This window comes from Equus asinus, chromosome 13 (assembly GCF_041296235.1).
Source record: "Equus asinus isolate D_3611 breed Donkey chromosome 13, EquAss-T2T_v2, whole genome shotgun sequence".
Taxonomy (NCBI): domain Eukaryota; kingdom Metazoa; phylum Chordata; class Mammalia; order Perissodactyla; family Equidae; genus Equus; species Equus asinus.
The window spans coordinates 20,535,111-20,551,224 of NC_091802.1; the positions used below are offsets into that span (position 1 = coordinate 20,535,111).

General features: G+C 50.5%; 1 pseudogene; it reads right to left on the reverse strand.

The window, feature by feature from the left end:
• Nucleotides 1–449: 449 nt before the first annotated feature.
• On the reverse strand, nt 450–9,327 carry LOC106844537 (nitric oxide synthase, inducible-like; annotated as a pseudogene).
• Nucleotides 9,328–16,114: the final 6,787 nt, after the last annotated feature.

Below are 16,114 nucleotides of genomic sequence, written 5' to 3' on the forward strand. Positions count from 1 at the left end.
CATTTCATATAAATATCTCCATCAAGGAGTCATACAAGGAAGGCCCAAGTGGCTGTCAGGAGCCTACTGGTGTTTGTTTTTCTTAAATACAGACTCATAAATAACTGTACATGGGGCAGCTAATACAGAGTGGTACGACACCGCCTCCTGGTGGTCACTCCAAGAGGTGCAATCAGAAGCCGGTTCCATCCTCTCCCACTTGACGTGCCTGGCATTGCAGATTGTCTCCAAGGACCAGGGAGGCCCCAGCTCTGCATTATCCGGGGACGGGTGGACTCAAGACAGACAGGAGGTTCCACTCAGTCCAGGCTGCTACTTTGTAGCAGGTCAAGTAAAGGGTTAGGGGGAAGGAGATGGGGAATAAGATGTGAGGCTGGGGATAATTTCCCTCCATCTCTGCCGGCTGTAATCCAGAGTTGACTCTGTCACTGAATTCTGCGGCAGCAGCTTTAACTTTTCCTGGGGGCCGATGGCGCTCTGGGATGGCTCGGCTGCCCTGTGGCCCCATCCTTTCTCAGCTTGTAGGGAACTACGGCACCAAAGATGTCTTCATGGTAGCGCTTTTGGCTCTTTACGGGAAAACAGAGACCAGTGTGTCAGCTCTGCTGCTCCAGCTGCCTCTCGTTTATCAGGTCCAGGCTGGGACGAGCCCCTGGTCTCCCTGCTTCCCTGTCACACGTACACTCCTGAGCCATTGCCTTCCCACTGACCTGCTTAGATCATGCTGGACCTAAACTCGGCTCTTTCCTTCCCATAGGCCCCTGCTCTGGTGTGAACGTCTAAGCATCTCCCCAAGCTTATGATGACCAGTGAGGCCTGCCTAGAACTTGTCCCTCCAGAGGCTCCAGGAAATGTGGCTCTGAGATAAATGCATCTGGGACATGCTGCATACTTGCTCCCACCTCGAAATGTCACGATGCACAGAGGCTCTGAGAAGTCTTGTCATAAAGCAAGGCGTTTGCCTCTGTTAAACTGAGCAACATACCAGGATGCACAGTCTGGCCTCTCATTACCCAGCCAGCCCTGACCTCCAGCCACCTGTAGGATTCCTTTGGGGTCCAGGACTGTTCTGAGCCTAACTCTGGAGTCCTGGCTCCCTGGCCAGTGCCCTTGACCTCCATCCTTAGCCCGCATGCCAGCTGCTGTGCCTTAAGCTGGAAAAAGTGGCCCCTGCCCTGCTCCTCACTCAGGCTCAGCTTGGCAGCCACCAGCTGCTTCAGGGTGTGGGCCATGTCCCGGGCCATGAGCACATCCCCACAGACATAGATGTGGCCTTACTCCTCATGCAGCACATGGAGCACCTCGCTGGCCAGCTGTTGCAGCAGGATGTCTTGAACGTAGACCTGAAACCAGAGGAGATGGTGGGTCCGGGCCCCTGTCGCTGGGGGTGAAGCTTGCAATCAGGCCTGCTGGCCATGGGGAGGTGGGCAAGGGGCACGATTGGTTGCATCTTCGAGTGCAGGGTGAGCACCCTCAAAGCCAGGCATGGGGACCAGGCTTGGGATGCGGAGGTGCACTGACACCCTACCCAGCCAGGCCTGGGCTGGGGCTGCAGAGATGGACATTGACCACAAGGAGCTGACCGCCCAGTGGGGCTCCCGGATTTACTCAGAATTTTCCAGATTTCAAAGAAGCATCCCTCGACCCACTGCCCCTGCCCAGTGAGGCCCAGGTGCCCACTCCCTACAAAAGGGAGCCTCTTGGGGCAGACTGTCCCTGGGATCCCCACTGTCATTCAGAGCAGGGCACAGAGCCCTGGGCTGCCCAGTCACATGGAAGTCCAGGAGTCCATCGGGGACTCTCTGTTCTTGTTCCACACAAGATGCCAGTGACCTCAGCAATTGGTGTGGAGCGCTGGGTCTGGGAGGAGCTGGGATGGGGCAAGTGCACAAGGGCTGAGCCAAGAGCCTTCCTGACTCCCCACACTCATGGTGCAAAGTGCCCCCTGGGGCAGCAGAGCTCATGGGCCATGGTGGGAGCAGCGGCTGCCCTCCAGCCTTGCTGTGCTTGAGCGTGAAGCTGGCCTGCACCACCTCTCCCTGGGCAGTCACATATCCCGGGAGGAGGACCTTCAGGGGGCTGGGCACTGGGATGAACCCACCGTGTGTCCCTGACTCAGTCCTGAACGTCTCGGGGCCTGTCTCTTCTCCTGGAAGAGTGAACGTAATATCTACCCATCTCCCATTTAGAGCTGAGGAGATGAAGGCTCAGAGGGGTGAGGGGTGTGTGGGGAGTCAGGCACCCCCCATAGTCTGTGCTTTGAAGGCTCCCCCACTGCCTGGGCAGTGGCTGTCTTTACCTTGGGCTGGCCAGACAGGCGAGGACAGGCTGTGTGCACTTCATGCAGCACCCCCTTCCAGGCCATCTCCAGCATCTCCTCCTGATAGAGGTGGTCCTCATCTGGGTGGTGGCACCCGAACATCAGGGTCATGTGGCCACCTTGGAGCCCTGCAAGACCCAGCGAGATGCAGTTACCAGGGTGGCCACCAGAGGGCGGGCTCCTGCTCAGGGCCTGAGGAGCTGGACGCGCAACTTGAAATCTCATTTCATCCCCACAAGCATCTGGTCTAGTATTGTCCCCCCTTTACAGATGAGGAAACTGAGGCCCAGGGCGTTCAGATCACTTGTCCACACAGGCTGAGGCAAACTTGGGAGCGGGCCCAGGAGACTTTTGTGGGAGCATGGCACAACTGCCCCACAGCGCCTGTCCTGCTCCCAGGCTGGTGCTGGCCAACAAGTGCCCCCACCCCGCCCCCCAGGAGCCCTCCAGCTGTATCTCTGTTCTCACCATCCTGGAGCCGCTGCAGGCAGAAACTGTGGAAGGGGGCAATGCCCGTACTAGGCCCGATGAGGATGCAAGGATGAGACGGGTTCTCAGGGAGCAGAAAGCCACTGGCCCTGAAGGGGACAGAAGGATAGAGACCCTAGTCCTCAGACACCCTGGCCTGATGCACATCCAGGACAGGGGCTGGGGAGCTGGGGCTGTAGTTGGCAGCGGAAGGGGCCGGGGGGGGGGGTGTTCAGCAGTGGGGACATGGAGCTTAAATTAGATTTCCCAAGTCCAGCAGGCTGCATCATTCCCCTGTCCAGGCACACCATCACCTCTCCCTGGGGGCCTTTTGAGAAAGGGCTGAGTGTCATTGTTCTCTGGGCCCCCCCACAACTGGCATCTCTGTCCCCGCTAGAGATTGGGTCGCGCTCCATAGCAGGCTGTAGGATGGAGAGGCCCAGTGTGAGCCCAGCGCCTTCTTCATGGGCCAAGAGGCCCAGAGTGGCATCCAGTCCTCAGATCCCTCCCTTTCGACCCAGAATGCCCCTGGGCCAGTGGCTCCACAATGGAGAGAGCGGAGAAGGACTTACCTTCGCACAAAGCAGGGCTCTTGGTCTTGGGGCTTAAGGCTGCTGAGCCATGTGCTGCAGACACCATGATGCAGGGGACCCTGACCATCTGCAAAGACAGTACAGACCTGACCAACATCACCCCCAATGGCCATGCGGGACCTGTCCCAGCAGCTCCTCCCACAGTGATGCGCCTCCTGCAACAGCCCACTCAGGAGCTCTGCTGATTTAATGAGGGGCTGTTTTCCTCCGGGTTCTGAGATCCACCCTCTAGACACCCAGAGCTGGTGATGGCTGGAAGGGACTAGACAGTGTGCAAACCTCTCCCGTTGCCACTGCAGAAACTGGGTCTCAGAGAGGGAAAGTGGGCTGTACAAGGTCACTCAGGCAGCAGTGGAGTCAGGTCACAGCTCAGCTTCCCCGACTCCTACCCCAGTGCTCCCTCCAAGAGCTTCTCCAGGACCCGCCCAGCCTGGCACTCAGCTCCGATGACAGTAGCATAAAGTGGCCCCACAGGGTAGCCACAGTCACTGCCCCAGAGCGTCTCACCAGTATGGCCCCTGCTGGTAGGAACCCTGCGTGAGGGACAACCTCCTGAGCATTCCGTCTGCTCTCTCTGTCTCCCCCAGTGTTCCCTCTTGGGCTTCCAGAAATCCCACCTTTCTCTGGGTTACATTCCCTTCCCAATGGCCCACTATTAGAAGGGACCTTCAACCAACTTGAGAAATCCCTTTTCTTTTCCTCTGGGTGGAATCTTGTTCTCACAGGACGTGCCTGCCTGTAGTCTCCTGGTCTGAGGATGGAGACTTGGCCTGGGCGGATGGTCTCCAGCAGGACACAGACAGCCTCTGCCCACTTTTTAGAAGTTATGTGACTGAGCCTCTCAGAGTCCAGAGGGCTCTGAGGTGTGGGCCAGCTCCCAGGTTTGCCAACCCAGGAAACACTCAGTTACAGAGGGCAGGGCAGGGGCATGGTTCACCCAGCAGTGGAGCCAACCCTACTGGTCACGGTTTCGACCTTCCAGCCTATGTGAGTCCATCCCACATCCTCTTTCCTCAAAGCCGCCTATGATCTCCTTATCACTCACATAATGACAATCGTCTATTTCCATGCCCTCTCTTCATTGTCCCCTCTAGTTGAGAAGCTCCATGAGGGCAGAGGCTACATGTGCTATATTTCCACAGCCATGGTGGTGCCACGCATAGAGACTTATGAAATAAATCATCGCTGAGTGAGGGCGTCAATGAACAATCCAGACAGAATCACCCCTGTATTCAGCTGGACTCTCAGGAAGATGAAGACTCATTGGGCTCCTGCTGGGACTGGGGGTTTTTCACGTTTGATCCCACTAAATCCTCCCCATAGTAGTAAGAGTGGAGTGGGGTGGTGAAGAACTTTGACTCAGCAGTCAGACTACCTGGGTCTGAATCTCAGTTATTACTTGCTAATAGTGTGACTTTAAGCAAATGGCTTAAACTCATTGTGCCTCAGTTTCCTCACCTGTAAAATGCACACAGTCCCCATCTCACGTGGTTACTGATAATACACATACAATAGGGTTAGCTCAGTGCCTAGTTCATAGTAATCTCTCCCACACGCCTCCTCCTGCTGTTAACTACTCTGGAAGGTGGGTGTCTAACTGATGAGACCAAAGCTCAGAGATGTTGGAGAGCTGTCCGTAAATAGCAGAGTTGGACGGCCCCAGAGCCTGTGCCCCAGCCTTACCTCGGGTGCGGTACCTGAGCACGGCCATGGTGAGGTGGACCTCCTTGGGTGTGCAGTCCCTGGAGGAGCTGATGGAGTAGCACCGGGGTTTCAGAATAGGGAGCTGGGAGAGCAGGAAGCCAGCAGACGCCCGCAGGGACGCGAACTCCTCCAACACCTCCAGGAATGAGGGGCTGTTGGTCAACTTCTACTTGTTGTACTCTGAGGGCTGAAAGCCAACAGCAGTGTGAGTCACTCAGGGTGCCTGCCCCACACTGAGGGAAGAGGCTGTCACAATCCAGTATTCATTCATTCATTTATTCATTCCCTCCCTCACCAAACACCTGGAAGTTCGAGGCGCTGTCCAGGGTGCTGAGACGACCAAGCTGGAGAGGAAACAGTTCCTGTCCTGAGGAACACAGGCCAGAGAGAAGCATTCATCTAATTCATGTGCTTGGAACTTCACTATCAGCAACTTGTGGGCAGGAGTCAGATCTTTATTATAATTTTGGGAAAGGCTTTGGAATCATACAGACCTCAGTTCAAATCTTTACTGAATGCCCTCACTAGCTCTGGCATCTTGTCTCAGTTACTTAACCTTTGTGAGATGAGGATAGTATAACCTACCTCACAGAGACACTGTGAGAATTAAACAAGAAAATGTGCACCAAGATAGTACAGTGAAGCCATAGGATAATGGCAGTGGAGGTGACTGGAATCAATATAATTAGCAATAATGATGATGGTAATAATAACATTCAGTGCCTTCACAAAGACTGGGGCTTAGAAAGTGGCCAGTGAGTTAATGCATTCTCCCATTAGTTTATTAATACAATTACTCATCTGTCACTATGTCCACTTATCCATTCATCCACACCATCCATCCTTTAACACTTCCTAAGTTCCAGGCGTGTTCCAGGTTTGGGGAATATAAAGACAGACAAGAAATAGCAGCTCCCCTTTTCTAGCTAATTTCTGAAGAAGCACTTCAGTTGCATCCTGCAGACACTCAGAAAAATTCAGTTCACTCAACACAACTCTGTTTTAGAGATAGGATGGTAGACAATGGCTGATGTCCCAGCAGCCTTTGACAGGTCTCACTCTGGGATCCTGGCGGGGATCCCCCTTGGACGTTAAAGACCATCTCTGGGCTCTGGCTCCCCCAACTCTGAAAAACGTCCCTACCTCACCCACCAGCCCCCTCCTTCACTTGGCACAGGATCTCAAGCCTCTGCTTCTCAGCGTCTTTCGTGGCCAGCTGGGCCAGCTTTCAGAGAAGCTCTTGGGTTGGGGGTGTGGTGATGTCCAGTAAGTAGGTGAGGGCCTGGCTGAGTGAGCAGGGGCCAGACGCTTGTCCTTGACCCAGTAGCTGCCTGGATAGAGACGGAAGAAATCAGGATGGAAAATGAAGCCCCATTGAGACCTCTGGGGCGCACACCCTCCACCTTCCAGCTGCAGGGGAGAGAAGACACAGTTCTGACTCCAGGAACAGCAAAAGGGCTCATGTGCCCAAATTGTGTTTATGAAGGTGGTGCCCAGAGATAGCGCTATCAGGAAAGGCTGAATAACAGCCCTCCAAAGGGCACCCATGTTGACACAATCCTGCAAAATGAACCGTGGACCAGAGTCCAGTCCCTCTCGGACCCAGATCTGACCTTTAGCAGGATACTCACAGGTGAACAACAGACTCACAGTGACTAAAGCCACCAAACACTGATGTACACCCCAGAGGGCAGGTATTCATTTAGAGAAAAGCCCGTGACTGCAGTCCCCTGGGATGCCATTCCCAGAGGTGCTGGATAAGCAACAAATCAGCTCAAAGTGATGTGGTCAGTCTCAATGTGCCCCAGAGACAGCATCCAGGGTGGTAACAGCATGGACCGTGGAGCCAGGAGACACGGTTTCAAACTCTGGCTCCCCACTTACCAGCTGGCGACTGATCCCTCTGTGCCCTGGTTCCATCTCTGTGAAATGGATGTGATCACAAAGCCTGTATCTCTGGGTTTTTAGGAGCATTGACTGAAATAGTGCGTGTGCAAGGGTACAGTGTCTGGTACTCAAGTGCTCCAGAAATATTAGGTAAAATATTAGTATTACGTTATTTCATCAGGATCCAACAACCCCACAAGCAAGGCTCTGCTATCTCTGTTTTGGAGACAAGGGAAGAAATCCTGAGAGGTTGCCTCCTGTGCCCAAGGTCACAGCTAGTAAGTGATGGGTCAGGGACTTGAACCTTCAGAGCTCACCCTTTTTACACTGTTTCCACATTTCTCTATTCTGTCACCAAGCAAGCTGCACACACAGGTCTATTGTGGGGACTAAAGAGACAATGCATGTAAAATACTGGCATGTAGTAATTACCCAGCAAATGCTAGCTGCTACTGTTTGTATTATAATAATATTTATTATGAATATTCTTTATGTCTGTCTCCGGTACTAGGTAGTGAGACTTCTGAGGGCAGACACTGAGTCTCATTCCTTTTTGTACCCCAGGGCCTGCCTGGTATATAGATGTGACCAGTTATAATTTCAAAGGAAAAATAATTGAATCAGTCGATCAAAAACAAAAGTGTCTGGGTGGGCAAAAGAACGAATGGAAAAAGACTCCCCAGCTTTTGATGTTGGGCAGATGGCCCCAAAGAAGCGTCCCTTCTTTCTGTCCTGCCCGCCGGGTGAGGAGTGTTTGCAAAGCTGCTTTATTGCTGGCTGGGGTGGCCCACCCACTCAGCAGGAAGGACAGGGTTAGCTGCCCGCAGCACAGGCCTGGGCCCAGCCCGTCAGCCAGATTGGGGGGTATGCGAGGAGATGCTGGGGCTGCCTCAGCTGAGGCTCCCGTGCAGAGGGTTCACCGCTCTCGTCGAGGGTCTCCAGGCACACAGGCTGGTGGGGTGCAGGGCCATCCAGCACTCCCTCTAAGATGCCTTGGACCTGAACCAGCTGGTTGCCTGGTAAAACCTCGAGGTGCTCCCCTGGCAGGTAGCTCAGACCCCAGCTGATCTCGCTGGAGAATTCCTCCAGGAGGGTGGTGTGGCTGGAGAAGGGAAAAAGAAGCCTCTGGTGATGCCAGCAGGATTCCTCCAGAGCTCCCTGATGAGTGGGCCAGTTTCCCCAGGAAATGTGCCCTCCTTTCCTTTTCCTGCCCTGTTCCATGAGCATGGGTGGCCAGCATCCCCTGAGGCTGGGGTGCTCAAGAGGGTCCAGGGCTGACCAGGCCTGTGGTGTCTCCTTGGGGAGTGCGTAGGCTGCACCTCTGCCTGTGCAGCCCTTTGATCCCTGCAGGGCTTGACCACAGACTCTGCCTAAAGAGAGGATCCCACTGGGAGACACGTGGCCATCGAGACAAACCTTCCCTTGTCCCCAGCACAAATCCAGTTATTAGGACCAAGCCCAGTTTTCCTAATGAATGTGGGGGCACAGCACAGATAAACAAAATCCAAAGAGTCCACAGCACTTGTCTATCCTGGCGGGGAAAGTTCCTTTCCCGCCCAAACTTCCCTGAAAGTTCTGAACAAAGAGCCAAGTGTTTGGGATTCTCTGGCCCTCCCTTTTGGGGAAAGAGTTAAGTGACGAAGGACAGGAAGTGAAGCAGGTGCCGAGCTCCCAGGCTGGAAAGCTGGCCCGTGGTTAGTGGAGACCAGACACAAGGCACTGGTGGCCACAGGGGTTACCGGTCAAGCAGGTGCTACTGATGCGTCATTGTCAACGCCAGCGGCCACTTCTCTTCTGTCCTTGCAAAGACTGACTTGCTCTCGTCTTTCCTTCATGCAAATAAAATCTGGGCCTGAGTGAAGGTGGGTTTGGTTAGAGATTAACTAGGGCAGTTTGAGGTCCTGGTGGGAGTCCCTTTGTCCTACCTCTAATCTAAGCTTCCTGATTGTCTCAGAAAGCAGCAGGCACAGGGAGCATTTGGCAGACTATGGCTCTGTCTTTGCCCCATTGTTTCACATCCAAATTTCCCTAATTACCTCTGTGCCCTGAAACCAGATCTTTACATGCTGTCCCATTCAAGCTGCTCCACGGCCTCTGCTGGAGTAGATGGTTCCTGATTTTGGAGCAGGAGAGAGAACTTCTTAGGGATATGTTGGGGGGTTGGGGATGGTGCTGGTGGGTGTTACAGGCTGGTCTGTGGAGAAGGAGAGGGGTGAGCGTCGATACAAATAATCAACAACTAATCTATAAATAAGAAAGTTCAAGCGTTATTATTGAGCCTCATGTGAGGACTAGTCCGGAAGTGCTCCCTTCCCGAGGGAAGAAAGCACTCCAGGGAAGTGTGGCTTACAGCATGGTCATATTCTGTCTTAGAACAAAGAACATTCATCAAGCATGAGAGGAATGCAATTGTTTTTTCCCAACGTCACAAGGGGATGTTTTGCCACAGTTTAGCACAGACAGAGCACATCAACATGAAGTTGGTTCTCTGGGAAGAAAAGCTCATTTTCAAAGAAGGACTGGCATCAGCATCAGAGAGAAGGAGGCGTCACATCCTCATCTTAAAAGAGTGCATGCTTTGCTTTGGGAAAGTGTTTGAAGCAGATGTACAGTGCATGTCCAGTGGGACATAAGTCAGGCTGCTCTTGGAAAACCAGTTTTAGTTCAAATCAGATTCAAACCTTACTGGCTTCCCCATCTACCTCAATATGTGAAAACTTGTTATCGTTCCTATTTTCACCAAAAAGGACCACTATCCGCCATGATCAAAATGACAGCAAATGGCAGTGCATCTGGGTCCTTGGGAATTAAGGTTAATGTTGTATACAGTACTTGAAGGAAAATAATGCACTGGAAGAATGAACTCTCTCTTTCCCACCCCCTAGGGCTAGACGGAAAAGTATGCAAATATAATGCAGTCTTTAGGAGTGTACATCTCAAAGCATCAACAGGATCCTTGTGTAATTAGAAATGAGACCTCAGAAAGTGTGTGTGACTCCAAAATGGGCCCCTTTCCTGTGCTGGAGGTGTGGAGGGGCGAGTTGAAAGCAGCGGTTGAGGAAACCAGCTAAAACGTGTTCTAAGAGCCAAGCACTAACTCCTTTGCAGGAGAGAGAGGCAGGTTGTCAATGAGCCAATGAGGAGAAAGAAGGATATGCTGACTTTAAGGATGTAGAGGATCCTCAGTGATAATTCGTGCTCGTTCTCGGGAGGGCTGTGCATGTGTGTTTCAGTTGCTACTGTGCTTCAACGTGGCTGGACCTGCACAGTGAGGTTTCGAAAGGGAAGTGAGAATGGAGGACCAGGGCTTCCTGGAGTGTACGTTGGGACTCAGGTGTCTATGGACATCACTGTCCACCCTGCTGAGGTCCCTCTGTGCTGGGGCATCACACTGGACCAGAGGATTCCTTCTGGCAGGACTATACCATGGGGGAGGTGGGTAGATTTGGGAGCAAGATCCACCTGGGCAAGTAGTGCATTTAACAGTGCATTTGCCACGGAGGTACCACATGCTGAGCTTGGTGCTAAAGACTTTTCAGCACTAGCCCGTTTAATTCCAACAACAACCTACAAGGTTCATTTCATGGATGAGGAAACGATGCTTGGAGAAATTAAGGAACTAATCCAAGATCGCACAAGAATAAGTGACAGGGCTAAGATTCAAACTTGGACTATCTCCCACACATCCACACTCTTTAAAACCCATTATACTGGCTCCCCTGGGGAGAGCCTGAAGTCTCAAAGAAGGCAGGAGGGAAAAAGGACAGATTTTACAGGAGTCAGAATCTGGGGAGGGGAAGAGTGGGAGGAGCACATGATGCCAAGGAGCCCCTGTAAAGAGAAACACTGGGGAGAAAATGGAAAACAGAACCTCTGCTTTCCCCATACTGAGCAAGGAAGTTGACGTCTGAAGGTGAGATGGTCAGAGAATGCTGGGTTCCATACCATATGGAGAATGTGGGAGGCAGAGGAGCAGCATTGCAGTTCTGACCTTCCTCTGTGTAGTTTGCAGCTACAACGGCACACAGGAGGGTAGACTGGGAGCTGCAGGGGAAACTAGGCCCTCCAGGTAGCCATCCCGTTTAGAGATTGATTAGGCTGCTCAGAGGATGCCCTCCCATGAAACAGTCCTCCAGACAACACTTAGAAACCACGGCTATTTCTGTGCTTGGTTTACCTCTGGATCCAGAATAAAGGAATAAATTGTCAGAAGTTGTTATAATTTAGAAATATAAATTAAAGACAAGGGGTCAGTTACAAGCAGGGGGACCATATCATCCAAACCAGGACAACTTGAGAGTAAAAGGTGGTGCTAACCAGCGGGGATGCAGGGATAACAGGCACTAACCGGGGCTGTTCCAAACTAGTCAAACTGAGCATCTGAGCCAGGACATTTAGCAATGTTTCCGCCTAACTCCACACTAGTCCCTCAAGAGACAGAGGTTCTAGGAGACACAGGTCTGTAGAGAACCCATCATTTATCCTGTGTGGCCGCTGCTGCCCTCCCACAGGCATTCTTGACAAAACAGCTCTGTGTGCTACAGAAGTGCATGCAGGTCTGGGTCACGGTACACCTGGGGCTTTGGTTTCACTGTGATAAGTCTAGAAAATGAGGTAAGTTTGGTGTCACCCAAAGTCAGTAGATTTCTTGCTCTCCCTTTTCTGAGTATTTTGGGTAGAAAGAGGGAGGCCTCCACTGTCCTCCCAGACAGCTGGCACTGTCATGTGCCAGAAGAAGGCTGGACTTCCTTATTTCTTCTCAAACCGTCTGTGTCTTTGGTCCAGCTCAGAGTAAACTCAAAGGCCTCTGGGGCCAGGATATATCTTGCATGACTGAAATGGATCTGGTGCTTGCTTGCTTGTTAAGTGTACAGGAAAATTCCTCATTTCCACAAAGAAATATTTTCTCTCCCATTTTTTGTAACAAATTTAGGCCCTTTCAGTATATCATTTGTTTCCTTACTTTTGGCAGAGACATAAGTATAGAGAAATAGTTCTCTCTTGTAAGAAGCACACAATAAGAGAGCAATGACAAATGGCCACTGACACTGGCCCTCAGTGTTGGAGAGACATCGGGGGAAGGTGAGGATTGTGGCTAACTGGAGAATGCACTCTCTAAGGAGGCAGCTGGTACTCAGGTCTGGCGAACTGTTGCCTCATGAGAATGAGAGCCCAGTGTAGCCAGAGCTTCCTTTTTATTTGTTTGTCATTCTTTTTTATTATTTTAAGAGAAGCTAGAAGTCTGGATTTTCATGTGAAATCTCCAAATGTCCAAAAGCTGGCTTACTTTTTTTTTTCAACAGTGTGTAGGGAAAACAAAACAAGTTTCCAGACTGGAATTGGCATGCAGGCCACCCTGTTGCAGGTTCTGGCCCAGCTTTGGCTGCCAACGGGAGGCAACTGGAGCCAGTGACAAGCTGCCACACCAGACATCAGGAGAGATCCCACATGCACACCCTCCTGACTTTCTGTTGCTACATGCTAAGTGCTCTGGTGATGTGCTCTGACCTACTGCAAACCACTGTGTCCCTCCCCAAGGCCCAGAGTTGATGATGGGGGCCTGGCAGGGAGTCAGTGGGCTTCAGTGTAAGGGGTATTCCTCTGACAGTGTAGGAGTCAGGGCTCTGGGGTCCGTCCACTCTGGTTAATACTGTTACTGGACCAAAGCGAGTCTGATCCTTGATGATTTAAAATCAAAACATACACCAGAAGTAGTTGTCACACAAAGCAAAATTTTATTCACAGCATGCAGGAAATAAAACGGAGAAAGTAGGGAATAATTTCACAAAGCTGTGGCTCCCCAAGCACAGGGAGATGGGTCCCTTTATTCTGTATAGGTAACGAACATTCAAAAGGGGAAGTTTCATTATCGCATGTAGAGGTAGGCACAAGCTTGCACATGCGTGGTTTGAAAAAAAGCTTTTGCATACATCACATGATCTAAAAACGTCTTCCTTCTCCCAGAAGGAGAAGAATTTACACTGTTATTTAGGGTTACTTTACTATAGCTTTCCACCCATGTGTGCAGGTGTGACTCCTAAAGTTACAGTCTGGACCAGTCTGGTCTGGTTCAGAGTGGTTGAGTTCAAGGCAGTTGGCGTTTAGGTCTTCTTCCTGGAGAATGGCTGAAACCAACAAACTCAAGACCCCAAAGTTGTTAGAGAAAGGAACATCTGCACCGTTTAACAAGAGAAGAGAACTAGGTTAAACAAAAGAAATAGCTCAGCGTTTAGGCAAGACAAGAGAAGTGGGCTGGAGTCCATGGCTGGCAAAAAGATCACATCACCTTGGGTACTGGACAGTCCCAGCCCTCCTGTGGTTCCTGCCCTCCTTAACAGGCCTACCCAGTGAGAGCCTGACCCGGTGCCAACCTGCATGTCCTAGAACACGTTCACTCTCCTCCCAGCTGAGGGCTCCCCAGTGTGGGGCCCCTGCTACTGGTGGTAACACAATGCTTTTGGGTAGAACTGAGACACAAAGTTAAACAACCTAGAGTCACACAGTGATAAAGTCATTCTCTTTCCAACTATTTTTCAATCCTTCTGAGGAGCTCCAGAAGAAAGACTCAGGTTGATGCTGGTGCCACCTCCCCACCAGGGCTGGTCTCTCTTTTAACACAGAGAGGGCAGGCTTCAGACTCAGAACTTTTGGTGAACAACATTACCCAGCTGGAATTTAATACCTTTCTTCTCTGCCTTTCCTCGTTGTAGTAAAATATATATAATGTAAAAGTCATCACTTCAGCCATTTATCTGAAAGGTCTTTAAGGCCTCACCCCAGAAATGTCATGATGTTACTTCTGCAGCACTCTGTTGGCCACAGCAAGTCACCAGCAAGCCCACAATCAGGGGCGGGAAAACGGACTCCACTTCTTGATGGGTGGAAAAGCAAAGTCACATGGCATAGGGCTGGACATAGGGAAACATGACTCTTTGGGGCCATTACTGTAAGGAGCTATCACAAGAAGAGTATTGCGAAGAACTTTCCTGTTCTAGCCCTTAAAATTTAAGCTCTCAGAGGGTACAAGTTAACCTCTTTTAGATTAATTCTGGGAAAAGAAATCCAAGCTCCTCTTTTGCTCCCCAAAGCTGCTTGGAATGGGAGGGGCTTGGTGGGAGTGGCCCAGTGACAACATGCAGAGTCTTGAGGTTTCTTTCCTGCCTCTAGTCAGAAGTCCACAGCACCGCTAAACAGCTGCCCCTATTTTCTGTGCAGTCCAGCAGCTCAAAGTAAATATTATTGAGTACATGCTATGGCCAGGCTCTGTTCTAGGTATTGTATGTGGTCAACTCATTTAACCCTCCTATCGCTCTGCCTGGTAGGTACTATTATCACCCCAGTCTAATACACAAGAAAAGAAACGGAGACACTAAAAGTTATGTTGTTTGTTCGAATCACCCAGCTAGCAGTGAACTCTTTAATTTGGGCAGCACACACCCAGTAAAAGTCAGGGGTTTGAACACTATGAGAAAAGGGAATATAGTCATCAGAGGACATTGAGTAGGATTCAAACCTCTGCCCTCCCGCTTGTAGGCTGTGTGACCCGGCACCAGTTTCTGCACCTCCTGGAACCTCAGTCTCCTCATCAATGAAGAAAGTTGGATCTTGCTACCTGGCATAGATGTCGTGAAGAGTACATGAATGAACCGTGTGAAGCACCTAGCCCACAGTGGAGACTCAAAGCCCAATGGCTGCTGTCATCAAGCCAGGATCTGCACCCTCACTTTGCAGAATACCAGGCTGTTCCCTGGAAGGGGAGCTACTCATTGACCAGGGTGATTCCTTCCCTCCAGCCCAAGAGGACCCCAGCAGCGGGTCATCCTCAATGTTCGTATCAGGTGGATGGCCCAGGACACACTATAGTTTCCAATGTGGGTGCAGGTTTCCACCTCCCACTCCCATCCCACCATTAAATTTTTTAAAAATTGCATCATTTCAGTAAGTTTCTCAACTGGGAGGCAGAGAAGCATTGGAGAAGCAGACACATTGACAAAATATTTTCACATATTGAGGTATATGGGGTAACTATTGGAGTTCAAAATTGATCAGCTTGAACTAAAGAAGCCTAACTTATGATCCATCAAACACACATTGTACATCTGCTTGACCATTAAGATAAATAATGCCCTCTCTTCAGAGAAGGACATATACTTCTCCACCTAAACCATTATCAGTAAACCTTTATTAGTTCCTTTCCTGACGTCAGAGTCTTGTTGACCTACTAATTTGCAACTAAATACTTCTTTGAAACTTTGATGCAAATATGTGCTGGGTGTGTTTAATGTATGTTCTTTGTTCTGAAAAGATATAAGACTGTACTGAAAGCCATGCTTCTCCGGGATGCTTTCTTCTTTTCTGGAAAAGGCCTTCCCAGGTTATAATCCTCACTCTCACTCAATTAAAGCTCACCCATTTCTCTTAGCTATAAAATGATTATTGGTTATTTTGCATTGACGTTTCTTGGCACACTGGGGCAAGATTTCATAGAAACCCACCAGAGACCAACTGGAATCTGCTTTGAAGCAGCGTTTGGTACCACATGGGCCCATTGAGCCCCTCCAGCTTCACAGGACTCTTCAGGTGCCCCCAGTGAGTTTCTCCTGAAGCCCAGAACTTATTCTTTTAGTTGTCATTCCTGACTTTTACTTGAGCTGTTTCAAGTCTTAAGACTAGACGTCTTAAGAGGATGTTGGTACATTTCCTAAGTAAGAGAAACACAGGGGGAACTTCTTAGGACAGGAGAGCCTCGGTGGAACTTTGGAGAGAATAGGGCAGAATAACTTTCTAATTTAGTTTTAATTGGAAAGAATTGTATCTATAAAGTCTGAACAATTTGTTTAATAGCAAGTTAAGAAACTGAAAACTCATTCAGCTCTGAGAGAAAGGACACCAGCTTCTCACAGCCATAAGGCATTCCTGATACTGAGCAAGGGCTCTCTCCACCTGCACACGCAGAAGCCAATACGGTCTATACACCACTTTGAGGGAAGAAAGTTTATGATGCAATCGATTGGTAAGGAGACAGGAGAGCTGACTCTCCACTCTGTCTGTCTGAGCCAGGGCATGGGGCTGGGTTGAAGGGATCCAGGAGGGCAGGCTAGTATGCAAAATTGCTGACTGGATGAGTTTCAAATGGCAGATG